Source organism: Notolepis coatsorum (genome assembly GCF_963971535.1).
Source record: "Notolepis coatsorum genome assembly, chromosome: 9".
Classification (NCBI taxonomy): Eukaryota; Metazoa; Chordata; class Actinopteri; order Aulopiformes; family Paralepididae; genus Notolepis; species Notolepis coatsorum.
This window is the reverse complement of record NC_140173.1, coordinates 43,456,289-43,477,366: the sequence shown is the minus strand read 5'-3', so window position 1 is coordinate 43,477,366 and position 21,078 is coordinate 43,456,289.

The following is a 21,078-nucleotide window of genomic DNA, read 5'->3' as shown; positions in this document are numbered from 1 at the left end:
TATACAGACACGGTGGGATAGATATAGAAATTGTGTCGAACGGTGGCTTAACCTACCAGGCCAGAATCATACCATTGTGGAGACATAGAAACATTGCTTAGAGATTGATTTGTGTCATGTCCCCCCCCCCCCCTCCCCCTCCAATGTACAGCCCCCACCCAACCCCACCCACCCAACCTCCTCCAATGTACAGTTTCTACGTCAAATGTATATACACTCTTTTTCTGGACACTTTTGTATCACAGACAGTACTGTATTTGCAAATCTGATATGTCATAAATGTATAGATGTAGCAGTACTGTCTATCTGTATGTCATATATGTTATGATGAATTGAAAATGGGGGACCCTGATGTAAACAAGACGAAAGTCTTTCTCTGGTCTGCATCCCCTTAACAATTGTATGTATTGAGCTGTACTGTACTGTACCCATTCTGCAATCTGTTAATAAACTTTTCAATCAATCAATGATATACATTTGTATATCTGTATGTTGTGTATGTCATAAATGTCATGAATTGAAAATGGGGGACCCTGATTAGATTAGATTGTACTTTATTGTCATTATATTTGCATACAACTAGATTTGGGACTCAAACCTAAGGTGCAGTAATAAAATCACAAGTAATAAAAGAGAAACAAAATCCTATACAGAAACATTAAATGCTATACAATAAGACAATGTTAGTCATGTACAATATACAAAATAACAACAATATACAGAAGCAATACACAAATAACAATCAGTGTCAGACAGTAGTGGGTGGGTATTGCACTATGGATATTGCACATCAGGATGTTGCACAGTGGGAGGAGGGGGAAAGGTGAATTACCCTAGACCAGTCTACCTTTGATCGTCTTGGCAAATGTGTGTGCCACCTGTATGGCCAGCCATCAGCTAAGAATGTGAATGATGCCAGAGATATATATATATATATACTCTGTCAGGATCTATGAGTAACAGTTCTGTATATTTGAATACCGTATGTCACAAATGTATCAGTACTAAATACCTATATGTCCCTATGCCATACATGTCATGCATGTTGAGTATGTCTTAAATGTCAATATGAAATGAAAATGGGGGACCCTGATGTAAACAAGACAAACGTCTTACTCTGGTCTGCATCCCCTTAACAATTGTGTATTGAGCCGTACTGTATTGTACCCATTCTGCAATCTGTTAAATAAAGTTCTCATTAATTCAGATATAAAGCATTCTGCATGGCATCATCGGCTTTGCCAGAACTCTCTATGCCCCCGACAAGTGGCGCATTGTACCAACGCTGCAAAAGGGCAAATTACCAAGCAGCTATAATGAGACATTCATTGAAAGCTATAATGTGTGCCCCTTTACCTGTTGGCAATGGGTGTGATGTCGAGGATGGGGAGTTAACAGTGACTATGACGGATGACTACAAATCCGGCCTCCGATAGTGTGTTGCAGGTAGTCCACTAAGGTTGCAAACAAGGACAATTTGAGACAGGAAGATGTTCATGTGTGTCTGCAAAACTTCCGTACAGATCTTTGTCAATGCCAAAACTGTGCAAATGTTTCTAAGGAAACCGAAGATAGGGCTACATGGGATGATGATGAAAACTTTATTTAACAGATTGCAGAATGGGTACAATACAGTACGGCTCAATAGACACAATTGTTAAGGGGATGCAGACCAGAGAAAGATGTTTGTCTTGTTTACATCAGGGTCCCCCATTTTCAATTCATAGTGACATTTATGACATACACAAGATATATGACATCATGACATTTATGGCATAGGGACATACAGGTATATAGTACTGTTACATTTGTGACATATACAATATGCAAATATACAGTACTGTTACCCATAGATCCTGACAGAGAGTATCTACATATGATGGGGAGGATACTGTACATTAGGAGGGGGTGGGTGGGTGGGAGAGAAATATACATACGGTGGGGAGAGAATATATACATACGGTGGGGAGGAGACTGTACATTAGGAGGGGGTGGGGGGGTTAGGACATTTACGGTGGCCAGTTTCGAATTGCAGCCTCCCGTAGGTGCTCTTTAAGAGCAGTTTTGAATGTGGGTATGGATTCACATTCCTTTACAGCTTTGGGTAGGGCGTTCCACATTGATGTGGCATAAGATAATTGCAAAACATGTTTAGTCCCTTGTTTGAGCCGAATCTGGGTTTGAAACTTTCACATGATTTGTTGAGCTCCCTCTGGTGTTGTGGTCGTGGTATTCACTGACCTTTGGGAAGTATTTTGACATGTACATGGGTACCTTAGTCGTATAGTGTATCTTGTAGACCAGGCAGGCCCATTGCAAGTTGCTGTACTCTGTCGTAGGGCTGGACGATATGGTCTAAAATTTATATCACGGTATAATTTGAAGCATAGACGGCGTCGGTAACGGTATATATCACGGTATATTAACTTATCTTAAAATGTCTATATAAATGCTTCTGAAGGGGTAAAACACTGGTATGGCAGCTGTTATTCTGTTACAGCTGCTGAGCTATACTATAGCTAATGTCCATCAATATCTTCCTTTTTAATTAAATAGGTTCAAGAATCGAATCAGGAGAGGGAGAGAGAGGGAGGGGGCTGCTAGTGGAGCCAGCTACCGTTAGCTTGCCGAGGATCCAGCACATCGACAAGCTGCTGGAGCCAGCTACCGTTAGCTTGCCGAGGCTCCAGCACATCGACAAGCTGCTGGAGCCAGCTAACGTTAGCTTGCCGAGGCTCCAGCACATCGACAAGCTGCTGGAGCAAGCTAACGTTAGCTTGCCGAGGCTCCAGCACATCGACAAGCTGCTGGAGCAAGCTAACGTTAGCTTGCCGTGGCTCCAGCACATCGACAAGCTGCTGGAGCAAGCTAACGTTAGCTTGCCGAGGCTCCAGCACATCGACAAGCTGCTGGAGCCAGCTAACGTTAGCTTGCCGAGGCTCCAGCACATCGACAAGCTGCTGGAGCCAGCTACCGTTAGCTTGCCGAGACTACCAGCAGTAGTCGACAGTTAACATTACATAAGCTTTTAGCGCGACGTGGACATTCCAGAATGGCGAGGATGCAAACAAAGCATGTTAGACCATTGGACTCGTCGCAAAGTTTACATTACACATAGAAACTGCGTGACTCGCGAGAGAAGTCACACAGCTGTGTGCAACGCAGGGCTGAAGAGCTTCTTCTTCGTGTAAGTTTCCAGCGGACTACGCATCTAGGCGTATTGCCGCCCTCCACATGACAGTGAGATCACTGTAGAAACAAAATGATGGCGGGTCACGACTACAAAAGCCGCACACCGCCACCTACTGCACACACCATTCCACAATAACCTTCTTCTTCACTGGGTATAGTGGCAGATTGCGACCACAAAAGCTGCATACCGCCACCTACTGTACAATCCATTCAACCCCATAACACACAAAACAACAAACCCATCCCTAACATCACCACCCTATCCAAACCTAATCTATGAGTCCCCCCTTGCCTCCTGTGGGCTGACTCTGACCTACTCGCTCACTCACACCCCCCTTCTCTAACGCTACCTGATCAGCCACCCTCAGTAACTCCCTCATAACATCCTCCACTGTCAACCCCTTCATACCCAAGTGTCCCAGACTCCCACTGCTGCTAGAACTATCAACCTAGTCCTCTCTGTCCTACTGCTAACCGTCGCTGTCGTATTCACTACTCCTGCCACAAAGGCCACCATATCCAACTTCTCCCTAAACACCCTCTCTTTCTCCGCCTGAACTTCCTCTACCAACCGATGCCCTATCCTAAAACCCTGCCCCCTATCTTGCTTTCCCTGATCCTCCTGCACTATCCTTACTGCCAACTGCCCTTCCCTAAACCCCTGTCCCTTGTCTTATAATAATAATGACTTGGATTTATATAGCGCTCTTCATGGCACCCAGAGCGCTTCACAGAGTCCATTATTCGTTCATACACAGTCATACCGGTGGTGGTAAGCTACAATTGCAGCCAGAGCTGCCCTGAGGCAGACTCACGGAAGCGTGGCGAATAATCAACGCCTACGGCCCCTCCGACCACCACCAACATTCATTCACATGCATACACATTCATACGAGGCAAGTAGGTTAAGTGTCTTGCCCAAGGACACAACGGCAGTGGGATGGACATGGGCTTGAGCGGGATTCGAACCACCAACCCTTCGATCATTGGACGACCCGCTCTACCCCTGAGCCACGCCGCCCCACATCCCTGTCCTACCTTCCTAGCTGCCTCCGCATATGAAATCCTACCTTCCCTTCTCACCTGCTGGACCACTACCTCTCGTTTCACCGCCTCACAACCCCAATACCCTACACTATGCTTCCCACCACAACTACAACACCTCGGCTCCACTCCCTGTTCACACTCCCCATACTTATGCTCCCCACTACACCTACCACATCTCTGTCCCTTCCTACACCACTTAGCTATATGTCCAAACTTCTGGCACCTGTAACACCTCAACGGATTCGGCACAAACTCCCTAACCCTATATGCCAAAAACCCTAAAAATACCACATTCGGACTAACCTCACCCTCAAACTGAACGACTATCGTCCCCGTTTCCTCCTTCTCTGCCCCTCTCTTCATCCTCTCTACACTCTTAACTTTCCCATTACGTTCGTCACTCCTCAAATCCCCTAACAGCTGATCCATACTAACCTTAATTGGCATTCCACCAATCACCCCCTTGCAACCACCATCCCTTTTCTCCCCTACTATCGCTACTTCACGGACAACCACGTTGCCAATACTCTTCATTTCCCTTGCCCTCTCTACCTGCACTACACTTACACACCCTATAAACAAGTTCCCATCTCCCAACACCTTTCCGTACCTTACCTCACCTAACTGCGCTTTAATGAGCTTTGACAGCTGTCTCGGCTCTATACCCCTAACTCCGTCTTCCCCCTCAAATCGCACCACTACATTCAACCCTACAAAACCCTGTCCTCTGCCCTCATCCTCTGACCCACTCAAGCTATCTCCCCTCTCTTTCTTCCTCTTACTCCCCTTCCCCTCCCTTTCCCTACACTTCTTCCCCACTCTCTTCCCCACTACACTCCATACTGGCCCCACCCGTCCCCTTCCCTTCGTCATGATCATTCTTATCCCTACCGCTATCTTCCTCGCCCTTCTCACACCATTTACTTCCATCACGATCCTCCCAATACCCTGGACAGCCACTCACAGGCCGGGGCCACCAATCGCAAGGTCCTCGCCCTTCCCGATTCCTCACAGCCACTCTTTCCGACACCCCCCACCGACTACTACTCCCACACATGTCCTCGCTGCACAGTTCCGACGGACGCAGACGCCGCCACTCGGCGCACCTCTCAGAATCCATCCTCCCACATGAACAAACCGCACTTGTTCTGCCTTCCTTGTCCCAGGGCTGAAGAGCTAGTTCGCTTCTGTGTTTATTATGAAATGACAATTGCGTGTTGACACGCCCACTGCGCGAAGCCTCTGTGCTCCTAAATAACTTTTTCCAGTTCGCACATATCTATTATCTATGACTAATTCTATACATTTTTAGGGGCAAATACGAGTGAAATAGTCGCGCTGTGGTTACATGACGTCATTGCTATTTTAGAGCTGCTCTACCGGTTACAAGGTATAGTCAAAATCCATACCGTGTAGAGCAAATTGATACCGTTTATACTGTATACCGTTTATACCGTCCACTCCTACCTGTCGTCTACTCTAAGCCATCCTAGGTAGTCAAAGTGGGCAGGGGTGAGGTGGGTTCTAGGAGTAAAGTCAAGTAGTAGTCTGACCAGTTTGTTTTGTGATGTTTGTAATCTTGTTTTTAGCGCCTTTGAGGTGCTTTGGTACCATGAGGTGCAAGCATAGGCGTAGTACCCTTGAATGAGTGCTCCTGCCAGAGTCTTCAGGGTATTCTTGTTTACCAGAGAGGAGATCCGGTACAAGAATCGAGTTTGTTGGTTGACTTTTTTTATTACCTTGGATGCCATTTTGTCACAGGAAAGATTTGCCTCTAGGATGGAACCTAGGTATGTAATTTCTTCTTTCCTTGTGACAATATTATCACCCACTGTAACTGAGAAGCCGTCTGTCTTGCTGAGTTTGTTATTTGATCCGAAGAGAATGGACTCTGTTTTACCCAGGTTAGTTTGTTATCAGCGAGCCAGGTGCAGATTCTGCCGAGTTCTGAGCTGAGGGTTTTTTCAACCTGTAACTTGTTCTTGTCAGAGACCAGCAGGGCTGAGTCGTCCGCGAACAAGAACAAGTTGCAGTCACAAGCTGACATGTCATTTGCATTAATTAGGAACAGTAGCGGTCCTAGTATGCTTCCTTGTGGAACACCACAGCTCACTGGGGGGGTAGGGTACCATTTACTTCCACCATCTGTTCTCTCCCCTCAAGGTAGGATTGCATCCAGCTCACTGATAAACTATCAAAACCAATAGCTTTTAGTGTGGTGGTGGATGAGGGTGTGTACTGGGTTGGGATGTATAGGGCGAGGGGATTAGGATTATACAGTAGTAGTGTGATTTGTTTGTATTTGTTGAGCTCTCCACACACCTCACTGTTTACTCATTTTACTCTGTATTGTATATTGAATATTCCTCTTTACTTACTTACTTTTTTTTAACTATATGAAGCACACTCAGGGGCTCATACAGAAACAAGCATTTCATTGTAAAGTACCTGTATTTTATTGTGATAAATAATAAACAAACTTGAAACTTGTGTTAGTTGTGTATGTATGTGACGAATAAACCTCCGGTCAGTCCTTCATACCAGCGGCCATCAGGCTCCACAACAGTGGGCAGGGACTGCTGCCAGACATCCAACTACAACTACTAGGAACCTAAAAAGGACAATAAAGGCCTGTGTCGACCGGACACGTTTTATGAGTTGTCAGCTCCTTTCTGTCATTCATTTCCATGCTACAGACGCGACAGGCGCGCTCCTTTTCCCAGCGCCGCGCCTTGCGTTTTAGCCAGGGATTAAAGCAAAAAAAATCTCCTGACTGAACTTTTCAGGCCAAGTCATATTCTTATTTTAACCTCCACTGTATTTATTTTTAATAGCGTTGGCGTTTTAAGGGAGCCTACTTGTTTCGGTTTCGTCGATAATCCAATGTACAGTTACCCCCCCACCCCACCCCACCCCGCCTACCGAACCCTCCCCCCCCCCCCCAACCACCTCCAATGTACAGTCCCCCCCCCTCCACCCAACCTCCTCCAATGTACAGTTTCTTCGTCAAATGTATATACTCTTTTTTAGACTCTTATTGTATCACAAACAATACTGTATTTGTAAATCTGGTATGTCATAAATGTATAGATGTAGCAGTATTATCTATCTGTATGTCTCTGAGCAGGTCCTGCATTATTATTATTATTATTGTAACTGAGGGGTACAATTCCCTGACTGTATTAATCAAGTACTGATATCATTAAATCACTACCGTCTATGTACTACTGGCCAATACTGTACATAAGTATATTAGATTAGAACACTCCCACAATAACACGGTTTTCCACACAAAATACTCGTTTACAATATTTATTACATCAAAGGGGGGTATTAGATTACAGTACTTTGGTCACTTTGGATGCGCTTATAAGGCAAATAGAATGTGCAGGCAAATCAATAGTGAATATTAAGAATTATCTCTGGTACTCTGGGATGGGGTGTACTACCGGTTGTAAGCCAGCAGGGGGGGGGGGCAATGCTCTATGAATGTCAATGGTCCACGGAGCTGTAGCAAGGCACCTGGAGACGGTGTTTTACTCCCCGAGTCAGCGGGGAAAAGCAGCCTGGTCCCAGGATGCGCGCCGTGCAGATGAGAGCCGTGGAGTCTCTGGTACGACAGAAACGGGCTTGAGTGATGTCCCCACGGGCACGTGGATCCCACAGCAGTGGGTGTAGACGGTTCTCTGCTTCCAGCAGCTTGGTGAAGAATGAAGAATAATAGTCCTTGCCGGAAAGTGGCACTGATGGCGGGGTGTAAATCCTCCGTGGTGCTGCTGGTCCGGTGTAGATATCCTCCGGTGCGGTAGTGCACGGTTGACCTTGACGTTACTATACTATTAGCACGGGCAATAAGTGCTCTATGTAGACGCACAATTACTCACTCCACGTGGTCTTTGACTCGTAATGAAGGTTTACTAATAAATAGCGAACGATACATTGAACAAATGTATTAGGATAACACGAGGCTCTATCTTGGGGCAATGCGAGCCCTGCTCTGCCCACGTTGCGTAGTGGGTGAGACGTTGCTTGGATAACTGGAACTGACTGAACTGAAGGCGAACTGAAAAGGAAGTTCTGTATTTGCTGGTCATATTTATACGTACGGTGGACAAATAGTGCCTATCTCATTTCTGTCGCCTCTCGGTCTCGTAGCCGTGGGCGAAAGCGGGCATGTTTGGGCAAGTCCTGGCGGTAGCTTTCAAGTCAGCTCGAGGGGGGTATGGCGCTGGCGCCTAGGGGATCGCTTCCAATAGGAGAACGAATATTATGGTCTGTCCTGTAGACTAAAGGGATATTCAGTGCATATTGTACAAGGAATATACAAGGGATATCAAACGATATACAAATATTATACATGGGATCTCAGGCAATAAATATATATATTCGGTTTAATCTGACCCTTTGTAACAATTATTATTATAAGTATGTCATATATGTTATGATGAATTGAAAATGGGGGACCCTGATGTAAACAAGAGGAAAGTCTTTCTCTGGTCTGCAACTGCAACCCCTTAACAATTGTGTGTATTGAGATGTACTGTATTGTACCGATTCTGCAATATGTTATAACAATCAATCAATATTTAACAGATTGCAGAATGGGTACAATACAGTACGGCTCAATACACACAATTGTTAAGGGGTTGCAGACCAGAGAAAGACGTTTGTCTTGTTTACATCAGGGTCCCCCATTTTCAATTCATAGTGACATTTATGACATACAACATTTATGGCATAGGGACATACATGACATACTACAGGACAGGTATATAGTAATGTTACATTTGTGACATATACGATATGCAAATATACAGTAGTTACCCATAGATCCTAACAGAGATTATATACATTATGATGGGGAGGAGACTGTACATTAGGGTGGGTGGGAGAAAAAAAATACATACAGTGGGGTGAGAATATACAGTGGGGAGGAGACCGTCTACAGATACACCCATGTGATGTTGCTACGGAGTTAAGCTAATAAAGGATACTCACAACCACAGCAGAGGACTCACATATTTGTACTGTGAAGTAACACGACAATGACAAATGTGTTGTTTCTGTTTTTCTTTTTGACAGTTGCGGAACACGGAACAAGTTAACAACTCACCACCGTCTACAGCCCGCGCATCATCATACTGTAGTCTAGCCAGTCTCTTGAAACACTGCTATCTTCAAACTTCCATCCTCTCGTAACTTTCTTTTGTTGGGTGGTGCCGCTCATCCTTCTTTTTAGTGGCCGGCTTACTCCTTCCATTATCGTTATTATGCTGACGTTAGCTAATAACTATGTGTTGGGGATAATGGTTCCGCACTGACCATATTGTTTGTTACATTGCTGTTGGCAAACTCGCTCAGAGTGTCAACATAGTGTTGACGTTGAGTTGATGTTAGTTGCTAGCTGGCTACCCAAATCCACAACAGCCAGGCAGCCAACCGTACAAAATACAGTCTCAGCCAATCACATCGATTTGTACAGTTAGTTAGCTCCACTCCATTGCGAAATAAAAGTTAGCCAGCCAGGACAGCCCGTATTAGCAAGCTACAGTTGCTAGGTAGCTAACCGTTAGCCACCCGAAGAACGGTAGCTAGCTAACGTTAGCCACAGCCGCATAAGGGTCTGTGACAAGACATGTCTGTGAGGGGGAGGGCACTGTGAGCAGCGTGTGTGCGTCAAGCTCACGTTTGATTGGTTAGAATGGTCAAAATGCCCTACGCATCTACAAATCATATTATACCAGGTAGCCAATTCCGTCAGACTCCAAATCAAATTGACGGAAAAAAATAAAAAAAAAATACTGAAATCCGTCTGGAGACGGAACGCTTTAATGCATGGTTTTTTTTAGCGCTCTCGGCGGCCAGCGTTTTTGGGCGGAGCGCTCCCAGCGCCTAAAGTTGAAACTAGTTCAACTTTTGGAGAGGAGCGGTGTTCATCAAGGTAACTTTTTTCAGCCGACCAATCAACATCGAGCAAGTGGCGGAGCCGCGAGACTCAGGAAAACGCTCTGAGCATGCATATTTTTGCTTTTCAAAGCGGTCCGCCTTGAACAAAACATCCCCGGTGGACACAAAGCCTAACACTACCGTATGCACACTGCACCTTATGTGAATACTGTATATTTCAGTTAGTTAGTTAGACTCTGGCAGGAGCACTCATTCAAGGGTACTACGACTATGCTTGCACCTCATGGTACCAAAGCACCTCAAAGGCGCTAAAAACAAAATTACAAACATCTCAAAACAAACTGGTCAGACTACTGCTTGTCTTGACCTTACTCCTAGAACCCACCTCACCCCTGCTCACTTTGACAACCTAGGATGGCTTAGAGTAGACAACAGAGTACAGCAACTCGCAATGGGCCTGGTCTACAAGATACACTACATGACCAAGGTACCCATGTACATGTCAAAATACTTCCCAAAGGTCAGTGAATACCACGATCACAACACCAGAGGGAGCTACACAAATCATGTTAAACCCAGATTCGGCTCAAACAAGGGACTGAACACGTTTCGCAATTATGCCACATCAATGTGGAACGCCCTACCCAAAGCTGTAAAGGAATGTGAATCACTACCCACTTTCAAAACCACTCTCAAAAAACACCTACGAGAGACTGCTATTCGAAACTGGCCCCTGTAAATGTCCTAACCCAACCCCCTCCAATGTACAGTAAATTACCTACTTGTCAATATTCCAATGTACAGTTTTGCTTGTACAGTTGTACAGTGTTTCCCCCCCAACCCCTCCTACTCCTAATAAAGTTTTCAATCAATCAATCAATCAATCGTTAATTATATTGACTCGTTATATTGTTTACACTGCTTGTTTTTACTACCTGTACCTCCCCTCCCCCATGCTGCCTGAATTTCCCCAAGGGGACCAATGAAGGAATATCTTATCTTGATTGAAAACTTTATTAACAGATTGCAGAATGGGTACAATACAGTACAGCTCAATGCACACAATTGTTAAGGGGATGCAGACCAGAGAAATACTTTCTAGGGGTGCACCGATATGAAAATTGGCCACCGATACCGATACCGATTGTTCAACTAACACAATCGGCCGATACCGATACCGATAATTGTGGCAAAAAATAAGTATTTTTATTTTTTTTTTATTTTTTTTTTTTTATTTATTTTTTTTTTTAATGAAACTACTGTATATTTGTATGTGTGTTTGTATTTGTAGGCATCTTTACTTACTTAAAAAAGGAAACATCAAGAAATATGTTTATGGTATCACTGATCCCTCTCCCAGTATCGTCTGGCGGCCTGCAGAGGGATACTATTTTCTCAACCAGAGCTTTCAACCAATGCAATGGAACCATTCTGGCGGCCTGCAGCGGGATACTATTCTCTCAACCAGAGCTTTCAACCAATGCAATGGAACCATTTTGATTGACAGTCGATTCGGCCAATTACGCCACACCGCTAGCACCCACCTCCTGCTTACCACCAAGCGTTTATTCATTTTTCTACTTCGGGGCATGCCGCCATTGATCTGCTTGCTCGAATGCGAGTCAAACTTAGAACCACAACAAGCTAATACGTTAGCTGCCCGGCAGTGCCCGCCGACCAGCGCGCTCCACAGGATGGCCAAACGAGACACAATGATTTTACTGCAACAAATTTTATAATAAAACAAAGCCTTTCTATACATTTGTCTGGTTGAAAACTTTATTAACAGATTGCAGAATGTGTAGTTGGGTACGGAATGAGCAACGGAATGTAACCGAGCTATGCACGGCTTGCTTGCTATCTTCGGGTAAATACTATGCTGATGTAATTGAACGTGTAACTAACTATAATAACGTTAATGCCACAAAACGCATGTTTGTGTCATTTTAACAGCAGATACTTTCTTAAATGCCATCCTCCCGACAGAGCGGTGTTGATGGGGAGCTCTGATGGATTCGCTTGGTTGTGTTATTAACATTGAACAGCTAACCGAAAGCTAGGGTTAACTAATGTTAAAGGTTTAGCCATAACGTTACGTTGGCTAAAGTTGGGGCTATTCTTAATCCAGTAATAATGGCTGCAGACCTGCAAGCAAAGTACAGCAAGTTGGCAAAGGAGTATTCCAACGTAAATCACATTTTCACCAGTAACGTTAGTCTTCTGCCTCCCGGCTATGAACGGACTCGGAGTAATGCCTTGCTGCTATGGGTAATAATAATATGCTGATGTTATTGTCCGTGTAACACTAACTATATAACGTTAATGCCACAAAACGAATGCCTTGTTAATCATAAATAGTAACTTTGATGCAGTAGCTTGTGTGTGTGTGGGGGGGACGGCGGGCGTTGTGCAGGTAGGTCGCGAGTGAATTTTTTTTTTTGCCTTTTGACGCTACACAAATGGATGGTTAGTTATCGGCGACTGCTATCGGCACATTTGAGCTTATCGGCCGATAGGCCGATAGCAGTCAACAAGGCACTTATCGGCCGATACCGATACCCGACCGATATATCGGTGCACCCCTAATACTTTCGTCTTGTTTACATCAGGGTCCAACATTTTCAATTAATCATAACATATATGACATACACAACATACAGATATCATGACATTTATGACACAAATCAATCTCAGCAATGTTTCTATGTCTTCACAATGGTAGGGGAAAGTATTCACGCGGCCTGCTAGGTTAAGCCACCGTTCGACGCAGTTTCTATATCTATCCCACAGTGTCTGTGTAAAATCTTGTACACGTTCTTTCTGAACGGACGCGAGATGCATATAACATTGTTTAGAAACCGTTTTGCGAACTTTAGAAGGTGTTTTCTACAAGACTCCAAATGCTCCTTATGTACAAATGGGGACGAGGGGACATTTATGCACATGTACTGGGACTGCCCACCAGTTAAGATATTCTGGAAAGAGGTGACCCAGCAATTATCAAATCTCTTAACTTGGAATATACCTGTACACCCCTCTGTGATTGATTGATTGATTGAAAACTTTATTAACAGATTGCAGAATGGGTACAGTACAGCTCAATACATACAATTGTTAAGGGGATGCAGACCAGAGAAAGACTTTCGTCTTGTTTACATCAGGGTCCCCCATTTTCAATTCATTGTAACATATATGACATACATTACATACAGATAGACAGTACTGCTACATCTATACATTTATGACATACCAGATTTGCAAATACAGTACCGTTTGTGATACAAAAAAAGTCCAGAAAAAAGAGTATATACATTTGACGTAGAAACTGTACATTGGATTGGGTAGGTGGGGGGGGTGGGGGACACTGTACATTGGAGGTGGTTGGGTGGGTGGGGGTGGGTTGGGTAGGAGTGGGGGGGAGGTTGGGTAGGAGGGGTGGGTGGGGGACACTGTACAACTGTACAAACAAAACTGTACATTGGAATATTGACAAGACCATACTTGGTAATTTACTGTACATTGGAGGGGGTTGTGTTCGGACATTTACAGGGGCCAGTTTCGAGTTGCAGTCTCCCGTAGGTGTTTTTTGAGAGTGTTTTTGAAAGTGGGTAGTGATTCACATTCCTTTACAGCTTTGGGTAGGGCGTTCCACATTGATGTGGCATAATTGCGAAACGTGTTAAGTCCCTTGTTTGAGCCGAATCTGGGTTTAACATGATTTGTGGAGCTCCCTCTGGTGTTGTGATTGTGGTATTCACTGACCTTTGGGAAGTATTTTGACATGTACATGGGTACCTTGGTCGTGTAGTGTATCTTGTAGACCAGGCCCATTGCAAGTTGCTGTACTCTGTCGTCTACTCTAAGCCATCCTAGGTTGTCAAAGTGGGCAGGGGTGAGGTGGGTTCTAGGAGTAAGGTCAAGCAGTAGTCTGTTTGTTTTGAGATGTTTGTAATTTTGTTTTTAGCGCCTTTGAGGTGCTTTGGTACCATGAGGTGCAAGCATAGTCGTAGTACCCTTGAATGAGTGCTCCTGCCAGAGTCTTCAGGGTATTCTTGTTTACTGTATTACTGCTGAATGATGTTTTTGAGTGTGCAGTACATCCACAGCTAAAGAGATTGGTTTTATCGGGTATCACAGTGGCTAAAAAGCTGATAGCATCACGATGGTTCCAACCGGAAAAAATGTGCCGAAAGGTCTGGATTATTACATATCTCGATGTGATCTATCAAGAAATATCTACAGCAAGAATTTTGGGTCTCAATGAATCCAAAATGACATTGTGGTTAGAAGTGGTGGAGAAAATAAAAGCTAGCATATAGGTAATGTCTGGTTAGGAGCGAGGGAAAATGGATGGATTATCCAATGGGGGGTCCGCGAGGGGGGGGTACGAGCTCGAGCATATGTGTGTAGGTTTTTAGATAACAGGTATTAAGGGTATATCCTATATAAGACAATTAACTAAAATGTGATTTCATTGGATGTGCACTGTCAACTAATGCTTGTATATCTTATCGTGTGTTGTCATGTTTGTTTATGTGTTTGTTTAAAAAATAATAAAAAAAAATACAAAAAGGTGTTTTCTGTCCATTTAGTCCGTAACGTTAGAGTGTGGATGTAATTTCTTTGTTGACACCGGATCGACCAATAGCAGCTCAGTATCCTCGCAACAAGGAGAGCTGCTATTGGTCGAGCGCAAGATACGTGACCGAACTCGCAATTGCGTCAAATAAAACTCCGCGGTGACCAAATATCCGTTCGCGAGGAAAGATCTAGTCCCGACTTTAGAATTATGATTGCGCAAAATGGGCTATTTTGTCAATGGCGAATTTTTTGTTCCTAAATCTACACCAATCGAACTTTCACCCAGAGTGAAAATTGTGTAATAATTCGTCAAGGTGGGGACGGGATGAAATGAAACCAAACGATACAGCCTTCACCATACAGCCTAATATATCCTTCCACTCAAACCTGTCCTATTTAGAACAAATAAATGGCCCTGTGCTGTACCCCACATTCCCTGAGCTCAGTCGTAACAATTCTCTCACCTCCAGCTTGATGTGGCCTCTCTCCAACCTGTCTTTGAGGCTCCTGTTGGTATTTGATACAATAATCCAGCAACACATGCTCCACTGTTTCCTGCCTAAGGCTATTACAGTAACACTTCCGGGATTCTTCTTCTTCTTCTTCTTCTTCTTCTTCTTCTTCTTCTTCTTCTTCTTCTTCTTCTTCTTCTTCTTCTTCTTCTTCTTCTTCTTCTTCTTCTTCTAAATGGTGTTTTACGGCGGACGGCCACCAAAATTGGGGCATTTACCGCCACCTACCGACCCGAAAATCAGGCCAGTCTTCCATTCTCCCCTCTTCTTTTTCTTCTTCAATGGTTTAAGGGGAGACACTGCAGGTGAATAGGGTAAAAAAAATTAACTAATAGATATCACAATGAAACTTCCCCAGTTGATTACTTATATTAAGACAAGACTTTTTTGTATTACAAGTTTTCTGAAATTGTATGTTTAAATATGCAAATGAGGCATGATCTACTTAAATATGCACTAATTTGCATATAATTCCAGGACAGAAATCTGAACATTGGATAAAGCCATTTTCAAAATTATAGTTTCATTTTGTTGACATATTAGAGCCAAAGGTTATTACAGAGGGGATTTTGGATATCTCTTTTTATCACTCCATAAATCAGAAAATACTCCATTCGGTCCATTTTTATGGTAAAATTCCATATTTCGCCATGTTTTTAGGAATAAAATGTGATATAAATCAGGGTATGAATGCGATATCAACAAACCCTTCTGTAAATACCTTCAGAACATAGATATGAATATAACTGGAAGGTTTGGTGTATGTGAGTGCTACTGAAGTGGAGATTTCTGGCTCAGAGTATGAGGAAAAACTCTTAAAACTCATTTTTGGGAAAACGCCTTCAAAGTTCTGTATTGTAAAATGCCATATTTTTTTTTTAAACAGATAGTTACAAACACAATACCTAATCAAACCATTAGTAATAGACAACCTAAACACATGCCTGATAACTGAATAATAATAATAATAATAATGATGTTATTGAACTGAACAAAACTACACACAGGCTACAAACAGTGTAGTACAGTGTAGTACCCCCTAATAGGCAAAAAATATTTGAATAGATATCACTATGAAACTTTCCCAATTTGTTATGTACATATAAACTAAGAAAAAATATATTGCAAGTTTTCTGAAATGTATGTTTATATATGCAAATGAGGCACTTCCCCATTAAATATGTGCACATTTATGGATGCAATAAGGCAAAATGATGTCAAATAAACAACTAAATGTGTGTTATTGATGTTTTATTGTCACTAGTTTCATAGAAGACATGTTTAGGATGCAAAATATAACAAAATCTCAAAATCAACAAAAAAAGTATATTTGACTATTCACCTGCAGTGTCTCGCCTTAATGTCAGATCGCGACCACAAAAGGTGCATACCACCACCTACTGTACAATCCATTCAACCCCCTAACACACAAAACAAAACAAAAACCCAGCCCTAACATCACCACCCTATCCAAACCTAATCTATGAGTCACTCATTGCCTCCTGTGGGCTGACTCTGGCCTTCCTGAACACTCACCACCCCCTTCCCTAACTCTCTTACTTGATCACTCACAACAACCTTCTTCCCTAACTTCCCTAACGCCTTTACTACGTCCCCCATCGTCAACCCCTTCATACCCAAGTCTAGTACTGCTGCTTCAACTACTAACTCTAACCTCTCTGTCCTACTGCTAACCCTCACTATCGTATTCACACACTCAGTTTCTACGCCTAATGTATACACTCTTTTCTTTCTGGACTCTTTTTGTATCACAAATACAGTACTGTAATTGCAAATCTGGTATGTCATAAATGTATAGATGTAGCAGTACTGTCTATCTGTATGTCATGTATGTCATATATGTTACGATGAATTGGAAATGGGGGACCCTGGTGGAAACAAGACGAAAGTCTTTCTCTGGTCTGCATCCCCTTAACAATTGTATGTATTGAGCTGTACTGCACTGTACCCATTCTGCAATCTGTTAATAAAGTTTTCATTCATTCATTCATTCATTCATTCATTCATTCATTCACTCGCCACGAAGGCCACAACACTCAATTTATCCTCCCATACCCTCTCTCTATCCTCCTGCCCTACCCTTTCTGCCACATGCCCTTCTCCAAACCCCTGCACCCTATCTTGACTTCCCTGTCCTACCTTACTAGCCGCCTCTGCATACGACAACTTACCCTCCCTTTTCACTCTCTGAACCTCAACCTCCCTCTTCATCACCTCACAACCCCTAAACGCTACACTATGCTCCCCACCACAACTACAACACTTCAGCTTCACTCCCTCTCCACACTTCCCATATTCATGCTCCCCGCCACACCTAGCACAACTCTGTCCCTTCTTACATGAAACAGCTATATGGCCAAACTCCTGACACCTATAACACCTAAGAGGACTCTGAACAAATTCCCTAACCCTAAACATCCTATACCCTACAAACACTACACTAGGAACAACCTTACCCTCAAACTTAATCACTACCGTCTCCGTCTCTATCCTATCTGCTCCCCTCTTCATCCTTTCTGCACTCTTAACGATGCCATTACGCCCGTCCCTCCCTAATTCTTCCACCAGCTGCTCTATGCTAACCTCGACCGGTACCCCAGCTATCACCCCCTTATATCCCCCCTCCCTCTTCTCCCCTACTCTCGCCACCTCACTTATACCCACTCCACCAATGCTCCTCATCTTCCTAGCCCTCTCCACCTGCCCTACACTTACACACCCTAAGGCCAGATTCCCATCTCCCAAAACTCTAGCATACTTTTTTACCTCTCCTAACTGCTTACCTACGAGTTTGGGCAACTCGAACAACCCTAATTTACTCACTCCCCCCTCCCCCTCAAACCTAATCACTACATGAATCACTTCCGCAACAACCATGTCTCTACCCTCACCATCTGATCCACTCGAGCTATCCCCCCTACCCTTCTTCCTCTTCACCCCCTTCCCCCCACTATCCCTGCCCCTCTTCTCTACCTTACTCCACCCTTCTCCCCCGCTCTCACCCCCCGCACCACACTCCATACTGTCATCTCCCATCGCCAAACTCACTCCCTCAGGGAGCAGCAAGGCGGACATACCCATCGGCTCATTCCCTTCATATCCGTCAAACGTGACCCTGCAGTCTTCACCCTTGATCCAGGAAACAAACCCCAGATACACCTTGTCATCCCCGGGGTACACAGCACGACAGCGGGAGCCTGCACCCTCCATGTTAGAGCCGCCTCCATGTCTCCATATCCCATCAAACAGTTCTCTCGACAAGTAAACTTAAGTCTCTCTCGCTTTCGACACCACCGCTCCGGCACACCAGGACCAGACTCCATACATTCAATCTGCAAAACGCTTCCCTCCTGGCGGAGCGACTCTACTTCCCCTTCCGTCATCCTCACGCCACCGACTCGGAACAAGCCTCCCACCATCTCCTCCGAAAACCTCAACCTCCTCTGCTCCGACCACATCCAGCCGCCATCTAACCCAGCCGCTCCTCCTTCCGCCATCTCCAGTCTATCCTTCCAACGTTCCTAGACCAACGCACACACACATCTACTATAAAGCACAGCTGACCACTTCCGGGATTCTGAACTCGGGGGGAGCATTATGAATGAATGTGGATGAGACTGAGCCTTGATGTAAGTGGTTGCAGCCATAGATGTTCTATATAGATATCTATGGTTGCAGCTACGGCTGTGGGGGTGCTGGAGACATGATCCAATAGACTTGTATGCGCCTGAATCTCCTGAACACGGCGCGACCCATTCCTAATCGATCACTAAATCGGCCGAGATGAATGAATGAAAACTTTATTTAACAGATTGCAGAATGGGTACAATACAGTACGGCTCAATACACACAATTGTTAAGGGGATGCAGACCAGAGAAAGACGTTTGTCTTGTTTACATCAGGGTCCCCATTTTGCAATTCATAGTGACATTTATGACATACACAACATACATGACATTTATGGCATAGGGACATACATGACATACAGTTATAGTACTGTTACATATATTATGCAAATATACAGTACTGTAACCCATAGATCCTGACAGAGAGTATGATGGGGAGGAGGCTGTACATTAGGAGGGGGTGGGTGGGTGGAAGAGAAGTATACGGTGGGGAGATAATACAGTCTTAATACATACATATGTGGTGGGGAGGAGACTACATTAGGAGGGGGTAGAATATATACATATGGTGGGTAAGACTGTATTAGATGGGGGGGGGGTTTGGACATTTACGTGGCCAGTTTCGAATAGCAGCCTCCTGTAGGTGCTCTTTGAGAGCGGTTTTGAAGGTGGGTAGTGATTCACATTCCTTTACAGCTGTGGGTAGGGCGTTCTACATTGATGTGGCATAATTGCGAAACGTGTTTAGTCCCTTGTTTGAGCCGAATCTGGGTTTAAACAGTAATGTATATTTGTATATCTTGTATGTCATAAATGTCTGGATCTAACAATAACAGTACTGTTTATCTGTATGTTGTGTAAATGTCATGATGAATAAAAAATGAAGGATCCTGATGTAAACAATACGGAAGTCTTTCTCTGGTCTGCATCCCACAATTCTCGAAGTCAACTTCCTGCCTGTTGTTGCTAGGCAACTGCAGCGTGGGGGGTAACTGCCCCGCCTCGTACATTGTGTACGGTTCATTTAGTGCAGAAACGGATCGTTAAAGCGTCAAATTAAAGACTATCAAGCGGAATTTTCTTCAGTCCTTCACAATGCCAAAGAGCTGCTGTGTTACGCGTTGTACTAATGACAAAAACAGAAATCCAAATCGCAAGTTTTATACCATTACGGAGGCAAAAGTGGCTGGTGGCTAACGTTTGGCTAACTCGCTCTGTGTTGTGGTCGTGGTAGCTACATGCTACAGTAAGCTAACGTTAATTACATAATATCGAACCGATAGGAGCTCATCTTATCTAATCTTACGTGGATGTTTGATCGGGTAGTGGCACACGTGGTACCACCACGTAAGATTAGATAAGATAAGCTCCTATCGGTTCGATATTATGTAATTAACGTTAGCTTAGCATGTAGCTACCACGACCACAACACAGAGCGAGTTAGCCGAACGTTAGCCACCAGCCACTTTTTCCTCCGTGATGCATCAGCTGGTATTATATAAAACTTGCGATTTGGATTTCTGTATTCGTTATTAGTACAAAACGTAACACAGCAGCTTCAATTTGGGTATTCGAGAGATGGCCATGTCTGCAGGTGTTTTGTATGGACATTATGTCAAGTCAATCAGGGGGAGATCTTTGACTCATATCTCGCCTTAGAATCACCAGAAAGGCTTTCGAAATAGTGAAATGCCATGTTGGCCTCAATATTTTCAAAACAAATCGCATGAAAATGTTATGAAATGAACAAGAATGTGATAAAACATGTAATAAAAACGGACCTCAACGCATGCATTTGATGGTAGAAATCCGTATGGTCCCCCTATACCAAGATGGCGGCGGTCTCGTGACATCAGAGTGTCTTCGAGAATACCAATTGTGTGTATTGAGCCGTACTGGATTGTACCCATTCTGCAATCTGTTAATAAAGTTTTCAATCAATCAATGTTATCAGCGAGCCAGAGAGTATTTTACATGCAAGGTATTTGTCCTGTGAGAGGAAAATTAATTACAATAACAACTTAATTTGTACATGTGTATACATAAACATATACCATATTATATTATTTTAATCTTGGTGTCCTAAAAACGTCCTAAATCGCTCTTTCTATTTCTGTCAACGACGGCCAAGCGCTTCTGTGATTGGGTTATCCTTATCGATTAGTTGTCCTGTCTTCTTTAGATCGTGGCC